The following is a 23044-nucleotide window of genomic DNA, read 5'->3' on the forward strand; positions in this document are numbered from 1 at the left end:
ATGAAGATGTTTGTTGTTATAAAGGTCTAGGTGATAAATTATGTATGGAAATCATGAAAGGATAAAATTTTGCAAAGAAGCAGAATTCAGACAGCAGCAGTGACGTGAATGTGAAAAATCACCATAAATATTATAAATGGAATTAGAGAGTGAATGATATATAGAATTAAAGCTTATCAAGTCTATTTTTATAGGGAAGAAACGGTGTAGGAAAAATAATTTTGTATTTTGATATATTAGAGTTTTAGTGAGACGGGGTCAAAACTGTTTTGGAGTCCCCTGTTCTGAGTTGAGAAAATCATTAAAACTGGTAAAAATATAGTTATGAGTTGTTGTTTATATGTATAGAATCCTTATTGAGTCTATTTTCTGTAGAAATAAGTAATAACTTCATATAAAAATCCTACAATGAGAAATTTTATTTTTAGTGACAAGAGGTCAAGGCAGTCAATTGGTGAAACATGTCATACTTTAACTAATAAACTGTACTAATTGGACAAACAAAAAATTTTTAAAATTTTATGGTAGAAATATATATGAGTCTAGTTTCAGGAAAAATTTACGGAATTAAATTTCGAGTCCCGTAGCTCGAGTTATAATCAATTTAGTAACTGCTGCGCGATTGGGCAGATTACTGTAAACAGTGAAATCAATTTTCAAACCAAATTTTTATGCTCCGAATTGGTAAAATAAGCTAAGTAATGCCTCGTGCTCGACTCCGGCAACGGTTTCGGGTAAGGGGTGTTACATAGAAACATATGTAAATTGTACCTAAGTCGGAAATGATACATTGAGAAAGTTATTTGGAGATTCAATATGTAGTGCGCCAAGCCTGTTAATACTCCATTAGCAGCCCACTTCAGACTCTCATCGGCTTTGTGTTCGCAATCAAATGATAAGATTGACTACATGTTATGCTTTCTATATTCTAGTGCAATGGGATCTCTCATGTATGCTATGGTTTTCTCATGTCCAGATTTATCATATGCAATTATTGCAATTAGTAGGTACATGGCAAATCCCGGTAAAGAGCATTGGAAAGTAGTTTAGTGGATTTTCAGATACTTACGAGGTACTACTTATGTTTGTTTACAGTTAGGAAGAACTAAAGATGGATTATTGGGTATGTTGATTCTGATTTTGCTGGAGACCTTGATAAAAGAAGATCTCTCACAAGGTATGTCATTACTATTGAGGGTTGCACAATTAGTTGGAAAACCACTTTGTAAACTATAGTTGCTTTCCCACTACTGAAGCTGAGTACATGGCGATTACTGAGGCTTGTAAAAAAGGTATTTGGTTAAAGGGACTCTTTGGTGAACTCAGTAAATACCTTCAGATCAGTACAGTGTTTTGGGATAGTTAGAGTGCCATCTTACTTATGAAGGATCAAATGTTTCGTGAGAGAACAAAACACATTCATGTTCAGTATCATTTTGTGCGTGATATTATTGCTCGTGGTGATATTGTTGTGAACAAAGTTAGTACTCATGATAATCCTGCAGATATAATGACTTAGTCACTTCCTATAACCAAGTTTGAGCATTGATTGGTCTTGGTTGGTGTTTATTGTTAAAGAATACCCCTTTAGAGGTTTCGAGGAAGAGTTGGAGAAATTGTTCATTTAGAGTTCGTGGTGAAGAACTTGTTCATTGAGAATTCATGTTAAGGTGAGTTTGTTAGAGTTGTGTGACTCGAATCCATATGGAACTAAACTTCTTTTATTTGATAATATTTTTCAACCTTTAAATAAATGTAATCAAAACTCCTCTTATATCATTCGATTTTCAACATTAGTGAATTTTCTTCTCCTCTACCCGTAGTTTTTTCCTGAAAGGGTTTTCATGTAAAATTTGTGTGTTTTATTTTTCTTTCTTATTGCTTTATAATTTTTCTATATTGACATTATTGACATTCATTTTATCACCTGTAATGCTTTTTCATATTGAATTAATGACAAAATCATTACCTTCGACATTTATAATCTTTTTTGCTTCATTTTTTTTTGAATTTATAAACTTCAGTTAGGGGTGCAAAACAAACTAACACTAATAAGAAAATTCAAATTTATATTGATCATTGTTGTCAAAACAAAAAAAAAGTTAATTTATCATAACATTGACCAAAATATCATCGTTAAATTTATCACTAATTTATCATTTCCACCCAGAATATAATTTTTTTCAAAATCATTGAACCCCAAACCCGTTGTTATTATAAACTCAAACTTTAAACCCAAATCTAACCCCTAAATCCACATACAAAACAAACTAACATTATCATCTCATTTCATCAATACCTAAACAAAAAATGTAGCAACCACCAAACCAATACCTTACCTTATTTATTCTTTCCTCCTTTCCCTCTCTATTTCTTTACTTTCCTTAACAACCGAAGTATGACAACTCATGCACAAGGACTCGTCAAATTACCAAACTAGGTGAAGAAGCAACAACATAGTCGACCACAGTAGCATGATGTCCTTAACGCTTCAAATAATCCACAGTAGCATACTGGAATGGCTTAAGCTTCTTCCATTGTAGCTTTCTTCCCTTCCGATCTTACACCTTCTCCTCTACCTTGTAACACCCCTCACTCGTCTTGATGGCTGGTACGAATGAGAGATTCCACAGAAGCATGTACGAGCAAGAAGTCTTAATTTTATTGAAGATTTAAAACTTTAAAGCATTTTTATAAAATAATTAAAATATGTTTTTGACAAACTAAAAGTTTTAAAAACAATTTAAGATAATTTAGAATTGATTTGGAGTTTATCGGAGGTGGTCGAAGCCTAAAACAAGCCCCAAAAGGTTAACAAAGCTTAAAGCAATGTAAGGCTGAAATAGGGTATGAAGTTGCAACATCGAGAGATACGACGTTGCGACATCACTTGTTGTCTAGTGATGTCGAGATGTTGTAACCTCGAAGTTGCAACATCACTAAACATCCCAAAAACACTTAAAAACATCCTTAAGCACCATCAAACAATATCTCATGGTTTTAAATCATTTAAAACATTTCCAAATCATATTTAAGCATAATTCCAAGTCATGGTTCAAACCAGTTTATAACTCAAAGATTTCCTTAATCATTTAACAAGTTACAATACCACTTGACATCACCAAATCCAAATACTTACAAACTTTTATAATAATCTAAGCCTCTATGTACATGCCAATAACCTATATAATTAACATATAATAATTAAAGAAGAAAACTTAAAGAATTGATGGGTGATGTGATGCTCCCAAAGAAAGCTTCAAGCTTCTTATACAAGGTCATTTATCTGTGCGTTTTAAACAACTAAAACACGAGCTTTAAAAGGTCAATAGGTAGCTAAGGATAAATGTAACACCCCCACCCAACGCCTAGCCAGATGATCGACCAACGGGGAGGTTACACAAATCTAAATTATGACTTGAAGCATTAACACGTGCATACAAACAACTTATATAATATCACATATTATTCAACATTCGATAAAGGCTAGCCAAAATAAACTACATATACTAGAGTGAGATACGCTCATAAAAAAAATCCATATTTTCCACCATCCAAGACATTAAAATTAATACATCATTTGCACAATTCAAAATCATAAGAAGTATGACCATAAGAACTCAAGTTTAAAGGTTTCCCCAATATGTACATGCTACAAGCGAAAGGAAATAGGCTCACAATAGGTCTAAAGATTTTGGCTTGGTCCCTCTCCCACTTCCCGCAAATAAATTTCTTCTTGAAAAAAATATAAAGGAATGAGGTAAGTTTGTGTTGAACTTAGTGAGTCTGACATTGTATCCTACTCCATTTATGATTATATATATATATATATTCTTTTCTCTTTTTTTTTTCTTTTTAATAACATAATAATCTGTCGTAAAAGAACAGGAGATGAACAGCTTGATAGTGAGTATAAACTTAAATTGTCCAACATATCTATAACTTTAGTTGATTTGAGACTTCACTTTACATTGGCTAACTTTTACGCTTGTCACAATTCCCACTTAGACAAAGCTTGCACATCACATAGCGCACACATCTACTACCGCACTTACATTGGCACGGGGCGTGCTTTTGCACATCTTACTCATATAGACAGATTTGTATGATGAGCAACTTGAACATGAGTTGCAGCTCACATATAAGAGCGATTAACATAATATTCAACTCACCAGAAACAAGTCACTGAGGGTAGCCTTGCGTATGAATATATTTTGAATAGTCTGAGATAATCGTGCAGATAGACATATAGCATAAAGACTTGGTAGATTATCTTGCAGGCTCACATTTAGTGGATATATACCTGTAGACTCATACTTGGTGGACACATACCTACAGACTCATGCTTGGGGGAATGTCCCTGCAGACTCATACTTGGAGGAATGTCCCTATGGACTGTCTTATTTTGTAACTTGAGGACAAGTCCTTACGAATTGTCTTAACTTGTAACTTGAGCATGCTTGGCCATTCTCTGTACTATCCATTTGAACCTCTGCAAAGCTAAATGACTTATACATATACAATCTCAATTCATCCTAATTGAACCTCTGTAAAGCCAAACAAAATGTGGCACAAAGTGCACAACATGACATCTCCTTAGTCTTTCATCTCCAATCATCAGATACCTCCCATGCTCCAGATACAAATCATTATCATCAAAATAACTCTTATCAGCAATCAACAAGTTCACATGTTCAGCTAATCATACAACTCAGTGACACACAACAGAGTATACCAAACATTTTACCACAAACACTAGTATACATTACAATCAGTGGAAGGTTCAACAAAATAACTTGATCAATAACACTTTACCTGGCATATAGTTCATCAATACCACAAACCTGTTCTCATAACCAGACATGTGTTTGCAACACTTAACATGCATCAATATTTCTGTAGAAAATCTCATAATAGAGCAACATCTCATCATCAGCAGAACATGAAACCAAATATCTCCTAACTGGCCATACAAGGACTTTCAAATTTACTATATTGCCCAAATTAAACCAAAATCATTATAATTTTACACAAAATAATTCCATATGATAGCTAAGCCTACGATTCAAATAATCCAAATTTAATTCGACAATTCAGGTGTGACAATAAACCTACTTATCCTATTCCTTATTAACGTTAAGCCCCTCTAAGCATGTCATAAACGATTCATTTAAGCCAAATTCTAGAGCTACTAATCAATTCTGTAACATCCAAAATCCAACCTAGACATTATGGCAGAATCTTGGAAATTACGTTAACGACGTGTGAAATTATTTATTTATTTTGAAAAAAAAGAGGTTTGAGTTTGAAATCGTAAAAATTTCTAAGATTGACTATTTATCTCTTCGAAAAATATTTAGTAAAATATATTTATTTTTTAAAAATGAAAAGCGTCATTTAATTGTAATGTTGTTTGAAAACATCTAAATATGAAGGATATTATATTATAATTATAAAAATGATTTCTTACAAAGAAGGCCGCAACGGTTTTCATAAATCTATTTAGGAAATTTACTAATTATTATTTTGTTTAAAATTTAAGAAAAACGTAATTAATTTAGAAAAATGACATTATTAAAAATACTTAAAATCTCATAATTTTGCATGCATGTATGATAGTTTAAAGTCATAAAAATATAAATCATAACCAAAATAAAGTTAAAGTCCAAAGTCAAAAATCCCACAAAAACACAACCCAAAATCCAAATAGTTAAAAGTCCAATAAATATCAATGATGTAAAATTTTCCGAGAGGCTCCACCAAGAGCTGATCCAAGTCATATGTTTGAGTGTTACCTGAAAGGTTGAAACACTAATGGGGTGAGCTTTTTTTTAGCCAGTGTGATATTAACTCAAACTCATTCACAACATAAAACATATACAATACAAAGTCATAAAATCACATATCTCAATATTTCATAAGCATATCATGCATGATGATGTCAATGCATAATTCGTAAAACAATGCAAATTTTAGGAAGAATGATCCTACCCATATCCGCTATATACTATAATCGAGTTTACCCAGAACTCGTTCAACCAATAAATCAAATTGTGAACAGTGTCATAGTAACGCAGATAAACTACCATATAAACAAAATCGTGGACAAGCCACCAAAGTTGTAGATAAATTGCCATATAATTAGAATCATGAATTGTGCCACATCAATGCAGATAAACTACCATATACTTCGACCTTTCACCTATCCCACCCTATGCATGTGATATGGCCAAAACACTTGAAATCATATAGGCATGTTTAGCATGCAAATCACATGCGTACTCAAGGTACCAAATTTTCACATCTTATTTTCATACGAATATCACATATGTCATATAATCACATAACATGAGAATGAAATATGCATATTTTTCATATTATTGGCAAACATCAATATCACACAACATACTTTTCATAAGTATACGGTTTAAGAAAAACACTTACTTGATAGAAATTTATAAGGATGACTTATCTCACTTTATGGATACATATAGTATCCCCATCAAACAACATCATTTTAATAACAACATTTTTATCAATATAATAGTATTCTTAATTAATTTAGTGTTAAAACTTACACCTGATCGTAGATCCGAAGTGTAATTAATCTCCCAGAACACCCACTCAAGGATTTACAATTAGATTACCTAATCAAAAAAAAAAAAGGGCGATCTTGCTATCATCTTTAAGGTTAATACAATAAATTGATTATCAATTATTATTAACACTTATCTTTAAAATATCTCTCGAATTAGCGATTTAATCCCAACGGTTAACAGTCTCTCGGGTTGATGTCGAGCGACCCCTCTACACAAAATATATATGAAATATTAATCATTGAGAAAATAAATCACTAAGATCCCCCCTTAAGTAATCGGCCAAGGGAAAATAATAGAGAGGAGACACTATTTCTACACTCCCTTAATACGTACTCTAACACGAATGAAACGGATGATCAACAAACCGATTTGATCATGAATCAAAGGAGAAGAAACGATCTAAGAAGTGGATTTATTCGAAAATAAATCCAAGTAAAGGAAGATTTCAAATTAGGGTTTAAATAAAATAAAATAAAAATAATGAGCATTTGAAATAAATAAGAAAATAGGAAGAGATCTCCACCATTGGCGGTGGTGCTACGGTGGTGACGGCGACAACGATCCTGTGATAAAGGTGCAGTTCTGGTGGAGGGGAAAGAAAGGAGGTGGGTTCGATCACTTTTTTTAAGGAAGAAAGAAGTGAATAGAAAAATAAGAAAAAATGATAAAATGCACGGTGATGTGCGGTGGGTGTCACGGTGATGTGCGGTGCTTGGAGAGGGAAGATACAGTAAGGGAGTGACTCGACAGTGAGGTGGTGGTGGTGCAAGGCTAGCTACGGTGGAGGAGAAGAGAAAAGAAAATAAAAAGAAAAATGAAGGGTAACCAAAAAGAGAGAAAAAAATAAAAAAGGCAGAGGTTGGGGAGGAGCTAATGGTGGGACAGTAATGAGAGGGAGGGTATGCCAAATTGGGTGAAAAGGATGATGGTCAACCATGGCTAGGTTCATTGAACCTCACACAAGGCATTTGTGAAGAGAAAAGGCAAGAGAGGGAGACAAGGAAGTGAAAAAGAGGATTATGATTGGTTAAACATGGAATGTTGATTAACAAAACATGGAAAAGTCATCTATGGGTAGACGGCAAGTGTTTTTTTAGCACTTGGGAAATTCACCAAAAAATTAATTAAAAAGTCGTTGAATTAGTGACTTAAACCTAGGACCTCTAGGATAACTTTGGAGCACTTAACCAGTAGGCCATTCACTTGTTTTTAAGTTAGCACATAGTAAATAAAATATATGGGCTGTGACAAATTCATTTAAATTATTCGAATTATGGAGCCCAACTTATATTTTAATGATTCATTAGGCAATAGCTTATGAAAAGTTCTTGCGGAGATTACTCTCCCTCATTTTAAAACTTTATTTCTAAACTTTTCAAAGCATGCATATACATATATTTATCATTTATGGCACTTATTTTCTATTGGATCCATCCATTCCATTATCATTTCCTTAACTAGGGCATACACTTTTAGAGTACCTTATCAATTTAAATTCTCATTTGCTTAGCTATACATTTACCTTATTTTCATCCATTATAGTAATAAAACATTTACTTCATGACCCTTAGTTTTGCTTTTATCCACCTATAGTCACGTTTAAAATTAATTATCAACATTTAATCCATTATCGCCTATAGTAAACTCTAATAAAATCGACTTGCATATATGAGACTCCTTCACCACACCAATTAGCACTAAAGTGCTAAACTGTAAAATAGTATAAAACATCCCTCCACCATACCAAAGAGCTCATAAGACCATAAACTACACTACACCATAATGCAAATAAGTGCAAGACCTAAAAGTGATAAAAAGCGCACATAAGTGTGAAACCCATGACAAAACTCTAACACACTGTAACCCTTAATTAGCATGTCAATTGTATGCTAACATTTTACTAAGTTTAGTAAGGCACATTATGATCTTTACACATATCATATATCCATATAAATCATCAATGCGCCTATTTATTTTTCATAATCATTTTTACAATGGGTCATTATGACATAATATGTCTATATTTAGCAAAATTTAATCTTTCAAAACAGAATTGCCTATTTGACTAGTGGTCAGTAAATTATTTATTTGTCAATCCAAAAAATTCAAAATCAAAATCTGTTTGATGTTTTAGAAACTATACTCTTAAACCTTTCAACCACAAAATTTCCAAAATTTATGCTTTTATACATGCTAGCAAATTTTAAAGGTTAGGGCAAAGTTGCAGGCCTACTACCAAACAACTGTGACCTCTCTTCATTCAAAAATATTTTAATTTTAAAATATAATTTATAAAAATTCACCATTTATTTTATTAAAAACTATACTTAATAAGAGTTTTAGAAATACAAGGCTTGTGTTCTAATTCATTTTATACAATTCTTAACAAATTTTTAAAGTCGAAACAAAGGATGCTACCAACAATTTCGACCTTCCCTCACATAAATAGAGTTATCTTTTATTGTATAATTTGGATGCAAGTTCTGTTTGTTCCAATGAAAACTAGACTCTATAAGATTTAAAACCATATGTGGCTTAACTTCTAATTAAATTTCTTCATTTTTGGTGAATTTTCAAAGTCACACTACTATTGTTGTCCAAAATTATTTTAGTACAAATGTTGATAACCAAGTTATTCAAGTCACATATTAAACACATTCACCCAATAATAACACATTTCATATTTATTCATATAATAAATCACATGTTTATTACACTATTTTCATATTAATAACTTAAATTCATTATTATCCTAAACATTTTAGCATAAGAAAAGTAAGAATATCTAACGATACTTACCTCTTGGATGCCTAAATACTAAAAATCAAATTTCCAAATACTGTTTGCATTTTTCTCAATTCCCACACACAAAATATATCAAAATATTAATAGCAAAATTTTCCAAGCTTTCTCATAACCATTAAATTCGAATATCGAGCTAGGAGAGTTAGAAAAACACCATTCTTACCTTGATGAAACTTTCTATCTCTATCTTTATTTTCTCGTACTAAAACTTCGTTAACCCTAGGCTACCACTAAATAAACTGATGGAGGAATTTAGCTTAGGAGGTTGTTTCCATGAAAATTTTGACAAAATCTCAAGGTGGAAGGTGACATTTTTTAGAGAGCATGGAGAAAAAAGCAAGAAAATGAAAAAGAAGGGAACTAGCCATGGGAGGCCACTGCCTACTGGAGAAGAGAAAAATGAAGGCTGATGAGGTTCTTTTCCCTCATAAAAAGACCAACAAATGGACCCGAGGCCCATGTTCAACTATTCAAGTCCAATTTTTGTGATCCAATTCTTTAATAGGAGGTTCCAACAATCCAAAATATTTTCAAATATCAAATATCACACTTAAATATTATGTACATCATAAAAGTCTCGAGAATTGATCAAATTACCCTTTTATAGTAAAATTACTATTTTATCCCTTTTTGTCTATTTTCACGATTTCTTCTCAAAATTACCCAATTCAAATTCATAATTCATAATTCATAATAATTCTTCAATATAACTCCATAAGCAGCGAGAATTACAATTTTCCACTTTCTTCACTAACAATGGGAAAATAACAATTTAGTCCCTCTACTTCTAGTTCTTCCCAATTTAGTCCTAAAAGTGATTTTCATGTCAAATAGGCAATAAAAACTCTTATTTCCATTTTTAAATTTTCTGTTTTAGTCCTTCAACATTTCAATATTTGTGATTTAGTCCTTTCATCACATTTTCACCTATAAAATTCTTTTCATTAAATCCCATAAAATTCTTTTATTTGAAAAATTTTCCAATTTTCTCAATAATTCACTATATTCGCTATCGAAATAGTGCCACGTGTCAAACTGGAAATTTGAGATTTTACTAGTATGAGTCCTTTTATAAACATTAAACAATTTAAAATAATATTAAATGATTTAACTTTTTTGGGGAAATCTATTTAATGACATGTAAAAATATATAAACATGTGGCTACACAATCCACTTTTTGTGACATCCCAATCAGCATTTCGTTTGATGTTTAACCGAGGAATAACCAAAGCAATCAAAATTCTTAAGACAATACTTAAATTGACAAAAAAAATTAAAGTGACTAAAATAAGAGCACAACACTTTTAAAATGACTATCTAAATAATTTATTGTTGTTGCTATCCTTGTGAGAGCTATAATTGCCACTGCAGGGTCCATGCCCGATCCTCATTTATAGCGAGTGGGGGACTCTTTTATGAGTTAGGCGTATGTTCGGGAAAATAACCAAAACAAAATGTACAAAACGTCGACAGCAGGGTTCGAACCTGCGCGGGCGTAGCCCAACAGATTTCAAGTCTGTCTCCTTAACCACTCGGACATATCGACGGTTTTGTTGGAAGGACCTGAAAATATTTTATTAATTTTTATCAACAAAGTCCAACTTTATATGCAGGTCGTTGATATATTTTCTACAAACCTACTAATATTAATTCCAGCACAATAGAAAAGGAAATACCCAAAAATAAGAAAAAGTAAGATAAGCATGACATGGATTTTTTTTTGGTATATCAAAGTTTTCATAAGACGCGATTTAATTATAATTAAAATAAATTTAAAGGAGGATCCACACATAATACATTTATATATTATGAGACTCGAAAATGGATTTTAAAGTTTTTAAAATCTCAATCTTACGATTGAGATAACGTCTTATTGACAATTAAATACATATGTATATAACATTTTAAATGTGGTTATGATATTTAATAAATACAATATAAATATATAGATTCTGTATTGGTATTCTTTTATAAAATTTTTGTAAATTGAAATTGTATTGTTATTTTTATCTAATGTATATATTTACAGTCTCGGGGTACACCCAAGACCCAAGACTAGAAGGGGACAAAAGAAATTTTTCAACTTTTGACGTGGAAAAAAATCTTTAACCTTTTAAGTCTTCTCATTGACGCTTAATTACAGGCATAAAAAAAAAGAAAAACAAAAAGGCTCCACTTTTTTATTTTATTACTAGTATATGTTTTTATTATATTATATTACATTTTATAATTTCTTTTTAAAAGAGTCCCAATTTATTGTTTCACTTAAGGTCCCAAAAATGTCAAAAATGAGCCTGCATATTTATATAAAAGTATAAATTTAGAGAAATTTTTGAATCGATAAATTTTTTATATTCATTATATTACTAAATTGATATTAAAAATAATTTATTAACATATTATTAATTATAATATGATAATAAAAAAGAAATATTAATTAACACAATAATATATTAATGTAAAATTAATTAACTTAGTTGTATCTTTTAAAATTTTTTAAGACTGTTTGTGGAAAAAAAAAGTGCACAACCAGTGTACCAAATACTAACCCTAATTATAATTGTCGAAACCATTCTTTTGAAAAACAAACGTTTTAGGTTGTCGACTTTAAAAAATGAAAATTGGGAGTCGCTACCAATCTTTTATTGAGGTGTGATTGGATCACCTAAAAAAACGGCTTTGGTCTACGAATTTTAGAAAAACGGATCCGGGAATCGGTTACGTACGAGGAAGGATTAGCACCCTCATAACGCCCAAAATTGGTACCTAGTTAATTAATTAGTGTCTTAATGTCGAAAATTTGAAAAATATAATCCTTAGCAAAAACTTAAAAACGTTACTTATTAAGACCCTTATCATTTCGGAGAAAGAAAATGTCACACCCAATGCGTTAGGGCACAATATTCCAATTTCCTCAAAAATGAATTAGTCTAAAACTCGTGTAATAAAAATTTAAAAGAATATTCATTTGTTTAAGATTTAAGAAATCGCGGCCCAATACGTTAGGGCACAATTCCTCAAAATCCCAAACTTGAAATATTTCTTTAATTATTATTTTTTCAAAAAATCTTTGTCTCGAGAAATCAATACGTCACATCCAATATGTTAGGATACAACATATTTAACTCCTCAACAACAAGCTTTTTATTTTATATATTTTTTATTAATGAGCAACCCTCGATCGTTGGATTTAACGAAGAAAATCGGAACCCAATACGTTAGGGCTCAATTTCCTTGAAAATCCTAAATACGAGTGTTATCTCAATTTTGAAAATTTTAAAATCGAAAAAAAAATAATGTGATGCTACATTAAATATAAAATGTAATAATAAATACAACAATGGCATAAAAATAAACAAAATTAATGTACATAAACAACGACATGTAAAATATCAAATGAATATAAATGAAAACATACATCAATAAGCAAATGAAGGAAATAAACAAAAAAAAAGAGAAAAAGGTACAAAATATATATACATTTGAAACTATGAAGAATAAAAGACATAAAGATAATTTACTCATAAAATTTTGGGTTATAAAACTTATATATATAATACATAATGCATTTATGAAAACAAGGAAAATATAAATATATACATATAAAATATATTCATGCATTTACAAAAAAATGAAATATATAAGTATAATATAAAAACGTAGAAAATATATATGTATATATATTAACATGCATATGCGCACATATATGTATGTATAATAATATATAATATAATAATAAAAATAATAATAACAAAATTACTAAAATAGACTAAAAACCTAAAATGAAAGATTAAGGATTAAATTGAAAATCAACAGAATAAAAAAAATGAAAGACCCAATTAAAAGGCGTGAATAACTCATAGGGCTCGAATGAGAAAATATCTCCATCCTTTGAAACGCGTCACTTTATTAGGGCTAAATAAAATAAATAAATAAAATTCGCAGTGGTATCACCTTCTCCCTTTTTTAAAATCGTAAATAAGTAAAAAATAATCGAAAAAGAAAAAAACAGTAAGCCACCTTTAAAAAACTGCCAATCGTTCTCCTTTTTTTATTTTTATTTTTTATAATGAAGGGAGAGGCCTCTATTTATAGCTGAGCCTTCCCAAATCCAACAGTACAGATCAATTACATCAACGGCTAAGATTAAAGGGTATCTACAAATTAAATCTCTAAGATTACAAAATCATATCTTCTAAGATTGTATATATCATATCTAAGATTGCATATATCATATCTAAGATTGCATATCATATATAAGGTTGCATATATCATGTCTAAGATTGCATATCACATATAAGATTGTATATCCTCGAAAATCATGTTTCCATATGTGAGCCCGGACTAAAATTGGGTATTACAGCTACCCCTCTTTGCTCGTTGTCGTTTAACAGGAACGGAGCAAAGACTTTAGAAATGGTCAATTTTTGCCCGGTCACGCTGGATCTTGGTGCTCTTCTTCTTCAAGCAGCCACATCCATCCTACTGCATCTTCAGAGGTATAGGAATTGGTGTTTCGATCCACTCTACCGCAACATCGGAGAGATAGGATTGGTGACTCGTAACTTTTAATCTGCTTAACTGTAATTTCAGAGAGATAAAATCCATCACTCTAATCCACTCCACTACAACTTAGGGAGACAGGATTTGTTTATTTAGTCTGCCTCACTGCAACGTCAGGAGGATAAGACTTGTTTACTTAGTCTGCTCCACTGCAACTTCAAGGAGATAAGACTAAACGCGATCTGCTCTTTGCAACTTCAGAGAGATAAGATCCAAGGTTTTGATCTGCTCCACTGCAACTTCAGGGAGACAGGATTATCGGCTCTAATCTGCTCCACTGCAACTTCAGGGAGATAAGATTTGCCATCTTCAATCTACCTCACTGTAACTTCAGGAGGATAAGACTTGCTTGCTGAGTCTGCTCCACTGCAACTTTAGGGAGATAAGACTAGATGCGATCTGCTCTTTGCAACTTCAGAGAGATAAGATCCAAGGTTTTAATCCGCTCCACTGTAACTTCAAGGAGATAGGATTATCGGCTTTAATCTGCTCCATTGCAACTTCCGAGAGATAAGATTTGCCATCATCAATCTGCCCCACTACAACTTCAGGAGGATAAAACTTGTTGGCTTAAATATGCTTCCCACTATCTTGGAAAGATAAGATTTGCCGTCTTCGATCTACTCCTCTACTGCTTAGGGAGATAAGATCTACAATCTTCAACCTACTCCGCTGCTGCTCAGGGAGACAAGGCTTGGTGGCTTAAATCTGCTTCCCACTATCTTGAAAAGATAAGATTTGTCGTCTTTGATCTGCTCCACTACTGCTTAGGGAGATAAGATCTACAATCTTCAACCTACTCCGCTGCTACTCAGGGAGACAAGGCTTGGTGGCTTAAATCTGCTTCCCACTATCTTGAAAAGATAAGATTTGCCGTCTTTGATCTGCTCCACTAATGCTTAGGGAGATAAGATCTACAATCTTTAACCTACTCCGTTGCTGCTCAGGGAGACAAGGCTTGGTGGCTTAAATCTACTTCCCACTATCTTGGAAAGATAAGATTTGCCATCTTTGATCTGCTTCACTACTGCTTAGGGAGATAAGATCTACAATCTTCAACCTACTCCGCTACTACTGCTTAGGAAGATAAGATCTACAATTTTCAACCTACTCTGCTGCAGCTCAAGGAGACAAGGCTTGGTGGCTTAAATCTACTTCCCACTATCTTGGAAAGATAAGATTTGCGGTCTTTGATCTGCTCCACTACTGCTTAGGGAGATAAGATCTACAATCTTCAACCTACTCCGCTGCTACTCAGGGAGACAAGGCTTGGTGGCTTAAATCTGCTTCCCACTATCTTAGAAAGATAAGATTTGACATCTTCGATCTGCTTCACTACTGCTTAGGGAGATAAGATCTACAATCTTCAACCTTCTCCGCTGCCTTTCAGGGAGACAAGGCTTGGCGGCTTAAATCTACTTCCCACTATCTTTGAAAGATAAGATTTGCCATCTCTGATCTGCTCCACTACTGCTTAGGGAGATAAGATTTACAATCTTAAACCTACTCCACTACTTTTTAGGGAGACAAGGCTTAGTGGCTTCAATCTGCTTCCCACTATCTTGGAATGATAAGATTTGCCGTCTTTAATCTGCTCCACTACTGCTTAGGGAGATAAGATCTACAATCTTCAACCTACTCCGCTGCTGTTCAGGGAGACAAGGCTTGGTGGCTTAAATTTGCTTCCCACTATCTTGGAAAGATAAGATTTGCCGTCTTCGATCTGTTCTACTACTGTTTAGGGACATAAGATCTACAATCTTCAACCTTCTCCGTTGCTTTTCAGGGAGACAAGGCTTGGCGACTTAAATCTACTTCCCACTATCTCGGAAAGATAAGATTTACCGTCTTTGATCTGCTCTACTACTGCTTAGGGAGATAAGATCTAAAATCTTCAACCTTCTCCGCTGCTTTTTAGGGAGTCAAGGCTTGGCGGCTTAAATCTACTTCCCACTATCTTGGAAAGATAAGATTTGCCGTCTTTGATCTGCTCCACTACTGCTTAGGGAGATAAGATTTACAATCTCTAACCTACTGCACTTCTTTTTAGGGAGACAAGGCTTAGTGGCTTAAATCTGCTTCCCACTATCTTGAAAAGATAAGATTTGCCGTCTTTGATCTGCTCCACTACTGCTTAGGGAGATAAGATCTACAATCTTCAACCTGCTCCGTTGCTGCTCAGGGAGACAAGGCTTGGTGGCTTAAATCTGCTTCCCACTATCTTGAAAAGATAAGATTTACCCTCTTTGCTCTGCTCTACTACTGCTTAAGGAGATAAGATCTACAATCTTCAACCTACTCCGCTGCTCCTCAGAGAGACAAGACTTGGTGGCTTAAATCTGCTTCCCACTATCTTGGAAAGATAAGATTTGCCATCTTTGATCTGCTTCACTACTGCTTAGGGAGATAAGATCTACAATCTTCAACCTACTCCGCTACTACTGCTTAGGGAGATAAAATCTACAATTTTCAACCTACTCCGCTACTGCTCATGGTGACAAGGCTTGGTGGCTTAAATCTGTTTCCCACTATCTTGAAAAGATAAGATTTTTCGTCTTTGATCTGCTCCACTACTGCTTAGGGAGATAAGATCTACAGTCTTCAACCTACTCTGTTGCTGCTCAAGGAGACAAGGCTTGGTGGCTTAAATCTGCTTCCCACTATCTTGGAAAGATAAGATTTGCGGTCTTTGATCTGCTCCACTACTACTTAGGGAGATAAGATCTACAATCTTCAACCTACTCCGCTGCTGCTCAGGGAGACAAGGCTTGGTGGCTTAAATCTGCTTCCCAATATCTTGGAAAGATAAGATTTGCCGTCTTTGATCTGCTCCACTACTACTTAGGGAGATAAGATCTACAATCTTCAACCTACTCCGCTGTTACTCATGGAGACAAGGCTTGGTGGCTTAAATCTGCTTCTCACTATCTTGAAAAGATAAGATTTGCCGTCTTTGATCTGCTCCACTAATGCTTATGGAGATTAGATATACAATCTTTAACCTACTCCGTTGCTGCTCAGGGAGACAAGGCTTGGTGGCTTAAATCTGCTTCCCACTATCTTAGAAAGATAAGATTTGACATCTTCGATCTGCTTCACTACTGCTTAGGGAGATAAGATATACAATCTTTAACCTACTCCGTTGCTGCTCAGGGATACAAGGCTTGGTGGCTTAAATCTGCTTCCCACTATCTTGGAAAGATAAGATTTGCCATCTTTGATCTGCTTCACTACTGCTTAGGGAGATAAGATCTACAATCTTCAACCTACTCCGCTACTACTGCTTAGGGAGATAAGATCTACAATTTTCAACCTACTCTGCTGCAGCTCAAGGAGACAAGGCTTGGTGGCTTAAATCTACTTCCACTATCTTGGAAAGATAAGATTTGCCGTCTTTGATCTGCTCCACTACTGCTTAGGGAGATAAATCTACAATCTTCAACCTACTCCCTGCTGCTCAGGGAGACAAGGCTTGGTGGCTTAAATCTGCTTCCCACTATCTTAGAAAGATAAGATTTGACATCTTCGATCTGCTTCACTACTGCTTAGGGAGATAAGATCTACAATCTTTAACCTTCTCCGCTGCCTTTCAGGGAGACAAGGCTTGGCGGCTTAAATCTACTTCCCGCTATCTTTTAAAGATAAGATTTGCCGTCTCTGATCTGCTCCACTACTGCTTAGGGAGATAAGATTTACAATCTTTAACCTACTCCACTACTTTTTAGGGAGACAAGGCTTAGTGGCTTAAATCTGCTTCCCACTATCTTGGAATGATAAGATTTGCCGTCTTTAATCTGCTCCACTACTGCTTAGAGAGATAAGATCTACAATCTTCAACCTACTCCGCTGCTGCTCAGGGAGACCAGGCTTGGTGGCTTATATCTGCTTCCCACTATCTTGGAAAGATAAGATTTGCCGTCTTTGATCTGCTTCACTACTGTTTAGGGACATAAGATCTACAATCTTCAACCTTCTCCATTGCTTTTCAGGGAGACAAGGCTTGGCGACTTAAATCTACTTCCCACTATCTCGGAAAGATAAGATTTACCGTCTTTGATCTGCTACACTACTGCTTAGGGAGATAAGATCTAAAATCTTCAACCTTCTCCGCTGCTTTTCAGGGAGTCAAGGCTAGGCAGCTTAAATCTACTTCCCACTATCTTGGAAAGATAAGATTTGTCGTCTTTGATCTGCTCCACTACTGCTTAGGGAGATAAGATTTACAATCTTTAACCTACTGCACTTCTTTTTAGGGAGACAAGGCTTAGTGGCTTAAATCTGCTTCCCACTATCTTGGAAAGATAAGATTTGCCGTCTTTGATCTGCTCCACTACTGCTTAGGGAGATAAGATCTACAATCTTCAACCTACTCCGTTGCTGCTCAGGGAGACAAGGCTTGGTGGCTTAAATCTGCTTCCCACAATTTTGAAAAGATAAGATTTACCGTCTTTGCTCTGCTCCACTACTGCTTAGGGAGATAAGATCGACAATCTTCAACCTACTCGCTGCTGCTCAGGGAGACAAGACTTGGTGGCTTAAATCTGCTTCCCACTATCTTGGAAAGATAAGATTTGCCATCTTTGATCTGTTCACAACTGCTTAGGAGATAAGATCTACAATCTTCAACCTACTCCGCTACTACTGCTTACGGAGATAAAATCTACAATTTTCAACCTACTCCGCTACTGCTCATGGTGACAAGGCTTGGTGGCTTAAATCTGTTTCCGACTATCTTGAAAGATAAGATTTTCCGTCTTTGATCTGCTCCACTACTTCTTAGGGAGATAAGATCTTCAATCTTCAACCTACTCTGTTGCTGCTCAAGGAGACAAGGCTTGGTGGCTTAAATCTGCTTCCCACTATCTGGAAAGTTAAGATTTGCGGTCTTTGATCTGCTCCACTACTGCTTAGGGAGATAAGATCTACAATCTTCAACCTACTCCGCTGCTGCTCAGAGAGACAAGACTTGGTGGCTTAAATCTGCTTCCCACTATCTTGGAAAGACAAGATTTGCCATCTTTGATCGCTTCACTACTGCTTAGGGAGATAAGATCTACAATCTTCAACCTCTCCGCTACTACTGCTTAGGAAATAAGATCTACAATTTCAACCTACTCCGCTGCTACTCAAGGAGACAAGGCTTGGTGGCTTAAATCTGTTTCCCATTATCTTGGAAAGATAAGATTTTCCATCTTTGATCTGCTCCACTACTACTTAGGGAGATAAGATCTACAATCTTCAACCTACTCCGCTGTTGCTTAAGGAGACAAGACTTGGTGGCTTAAATCTGCTTCCCACTATCTTGGAAAGATAAGATTTACGTCTTTGATCTGCTCCATTACTGCTTAGGGAGATAAGATCTACAATCTTCAACGTACTCCGCTGCTGCTCAGGGAGACAAGGCTTGGTGGCTTAAATCTGCTTCCCACTATCTGGAAAATAAGATTTGCCATCTTCGATCTGCTTCACTACTGCTTAGGGAGATAAGATCTACAATCTTAACCTTTCCGCTGCCTTTCAGGGAGACAAGGCTTGGCGGCTTAAACTACTTCCCACTATCTTGGAAAGATAAGATTTACCGTCTTTGATCTGCTCCACTACTGCTTAGGAGATAAGATTTACAATCTTTAACCTACTCCACTACTTTTTAGGGAGACAAGGCTTAGTGGCTTAAATCTGCTTCCACTATCTTGGAAAGATAAGATTTGCCGTCTTTGATCTGCTCCACTACTGCTTAGGGAGATAAGATCTACAATCTTCAACCTACTCCGTTGCTGTTCAGGGAGACAAGGCTTGGTGGCTTAAATCTTCTTCCCACTTCTTGAAAAGTAAGATTTGCCGTCTTGCTCTGCTCCACTACTGCTTAGGGAGATAAGATCTACAATCTTCAACCTACTCCGCTGCTGCTCAGAGAGACAAGCTTGGTGGCTTAAATCTGCTTCCACTATCTTGGAAAGATAAGATTTGCCATCTTTATCTGCTTCACAACTGCTTAGGGAGATAAGATCTACAATCTTAACCTCTCCGCTACTACTGCTTAGGGAGATAAAATCTACAATTTTCAACCTTTCCGCTACTGCTCATGGTGACAAGGCTTGGTGGCTTAAATCTGTTTCCCACTATCTTGAAAAGATAAGATTTTCCGTCTTTGATCTGCTCCACTACTGCTTAGGGAGATAAGATCTACAATCTTCAACCTACTCTGTTGCTGCTCAAGGAGACAAGGCTTGGTGGCTTAAATCTGCTTCCCACTATCTTGGAAAGATAAGATTTGGGTCTTTGATCTGCTCCACTACTGCTTAGGGAGATAAGATCTACAATCTTCAACCTACTCCGCTCTGCTCAGGAGACAAGACTTGGTGGCTTAAATCTGCTTCCCACTATATTGGAAAGACAAGATTTGCCATCTTTGATCTGCTTCACTACTGCTTAGGGAGATAAGATCTACAATCTTCAACCTACTCCGCTACTACTGCTTAGGGAGATAAGATCTACAATTTTCAACCTACTCCGCTGCTGCTCAAGGAGACAAGGCTTGGTGGCTTAAATCTGTTTCCCACTATCTTGGAAAGATAAGATTTTCCATCTTTGATCTGCTCCACTACTACTTAGGGAGATAAGATCTACAATCTTCAACCTACTCGCTGCTGCTTAAGGAGACAAGACTTGGTGGCTTAAATCTGCTTCCACTATCTTGGGAAGATAAGATTTGCCGTCTTTGATCTGCTCCACTACTGCTTAGGGAGATAAGATCTACAATCTTCAACGTACTCCGCTGCTGCTCAGGGAGACAAGGCTTGGTGGCTTAATCTGCTTCCCACTATCTTGGAAAGATAAGATTTGCCGTCTTCGATCTGCTTCACTACTTTTAGGGACATAAGATCTACAATCTTCAACCTTCTCCGTTGCTTTTCAGGGAGACAAGGTTTGGCGACTTAAATCTACTTCCCACTATCTGGAAAGATAAGATTTACCGTCTTTGATCTGCTCCACTACTGCTTAGGGAGATAAGATCTACAATCTTCAACCTTCTCCGCTGCTTTTCAGGAGTCAAGGCTGGCGGCTTAAATCTACTTCCCACTATCTTGGAAAGATAAGATTTGCCGTCTTTGATCTGCTCCACTAATGCTTAGGAGATAAGATTACAATCTTTAACCTACTCCACTTTTTTTAGGGAGACAAGGCTTAGTGGCTTAAATCTGCTTCCCACTATCTTGAATGATAAGATTTGCCGTCTTTGATCTGCTCCACTACTGCTTAGGGAGATAAGATCTACTCTTCAACCTACTCCGCTGCTGCTCAGGGAGACAAGGCTTGGTGGCTTAAATCTGCTTCCCACTATCTTGAAAGATAAGATTTGCCGTCTTTGATCTGCTCCACTACTGCTTAGGGGATAAGATCTACAATCTTCAACCTACTCCGCTACTGCTCAGAGAGACAAGACTTGGTGGCTTAAATCTGTTCCCACTATCTTGAAAGATAAGATTTGCCATCTTTGATCTCTTCACTACTGCTTAGGGAGATAAGATCTACAATCTTCAACCTACTCTGTTGCTGCTCAAGGAGACAAGGCTTATGGCTTAAATCTGCTTCCCACTATCTTGGAAAGATAAGATTTGTGGTCTTTGATCTGCTCCACTACTGCTTAGGGAGATAAGATCTACAATCTTCAACCTACTCCGCTGCTGCTCAGAGAGACAAGACTTGTGCTTAAACCTCTCCCACTATCTAGGAGACAAGGCTTGGTGGCTTAAATCTGTTCCCATATCTTGGAAAGATAAGATTTCATCTTTGATTGCTCACTACTACTTAGGGAGATAAGATCTACAATCTCAACCTACTCGCTGCTGCTAAGGAGACAAGACTTGGTGGCTTAAATCTGCTTCCCACTATCTTAGATGAAAGATTTGCCGTCTTTGATCTGCTCCACTACTGCTTAGGGAGTAAGATCTACATCTTCAACCTACTCGCTGCTGCTCAGGGAGACAAGGCTTGGTGGCTTAAATTGCTTCCCACTATCTTGAAAGATAAGATTTGCCGTCTTGATCTGCTCCACTACTGCTTAGGAGATAAGATCTACAATCTTCAATACTCCGCTACTGCTCAGGAGACAAGACTTGGTGGCTTAATCTGCTTCCCACTATCTTGAAAGATAAGATTTGCCATCTTTGATCTTCTTCACTACTGCTTAGGGAGATAAGATCTACAATCTTCAACCACTCTGTTGCTGCTCAAGGAGACAAGGCTTATGGCTTAAATCTGCTTCCCACTATCTTGGAAAGATAAGATTTGCGGTCTTTGATCTGCTCCACTACTGCTTAGGGAGATAAGATCTACAATCTTCAACCTACTCCGCTGCTGCTCAGAGAGACAAGACTTTGTGGCTTAAATCTGTTTCCCACTATCTTGGAAAGACAAGATTTACCATCTTTGATCTGCTTCACTACTGCTTAGGGAGATAAGATCTACAATCTTCAACCTACTCCGCTACTACTTCTTAGGGAGATAAGATCTACAATTTTAAACCTACTCCGCTACTGCTCAAGGAGACAAGGCTTGGTGGCTTAAATCTGTTTCCCATTATCTTGGAAAGAAAAGATTTTCTATCTTTGATTTGCTCCACTACTACTTAGGGAGATAAGATCTACAATCATCAACCTACTCCGCTGCTGCTTAAGGAGACAAGACTTGGTGGCTTAAATCTGCTTCCCACTATCTGGAAACATAAGATTTGCCATCTTCGATCTGCTTCACTACTGCTTAGGGAGATAAGATCTACAATCTTCAACCTTTTCCGCTGCCTTTCAGGAGACAAGGCTTGGCGGCTTAAATCTACTTCCCACTATCTTGGAAAGATAAGATTTACCGTCTTTGATCTGCTCCACTACTGCTTAGGAAGATAAGATTTACAATCTTTAACCTACTCCACTACTTTTAGGGAGACAAGGCTTAGTGGCTTAAATCTGCTTCCCACTATCTTGGAAAGATAAGATTTGCCGTCTTTGATCTGCTCCACTACTGCTTAGGGAGATAAGATCTACAATCTTCAACCTACTCCGTTGCTGTTCAGGGAGAC

The 23044-nt window shown here is 35.6% G+C and overlaps 1 long non-coding RNA gene and 1 other non-coding gene across 2 annotated transcripts; both read right to left on the bottom strand.

Annotated features, from left to right (window-relative positions):
• Window positions 1-3923: 3923 nt before the first annotated feature.
• Window positions 3924-7660, bottom strand: LOC107920916 (uncharacterized). Its single transcript, XR_001690820.2, has 3 exons — window positions 7123-7660; window positions 6579-6807; window positions 3924-5795 (listed from the first exon to the last, which is right to left on the bottom strand). It is a non-coding gene; the product is annotated as an uncharacterized lncRNA (long non-coding RNA).
• A 3209-nt stretch (window positions 7661-10869) lies between these two features.
• TRNAS-UGA (transfer RNA serine (anticodon UGA)) lies at window positions 10870-10951 on the bottom strand. The gene has a single exon. It is a non-coding gene; the product is annotated as a tRNA-Ser (tRNA).
• Window positions 10952-23044: the final 12093 nt, after the last annotated feature.

The sequence above is a fragment of the Gossypium hirsutum genome, chromosome D01, assembly GCF_007990345.1.
Source record: "Gossypium hirsutum isolate 1008001.06 chromosome D01, Gossypium_hirsutum_v2.1, whole genome shotgun sequence".
Classification (NCBI taxonomy): Eukaryota; Viridiplantae; Streptophyta; class Magnoliopsida; order Malvales; family Malvaceae; genus Gossypium; species Gossypium hirsutum.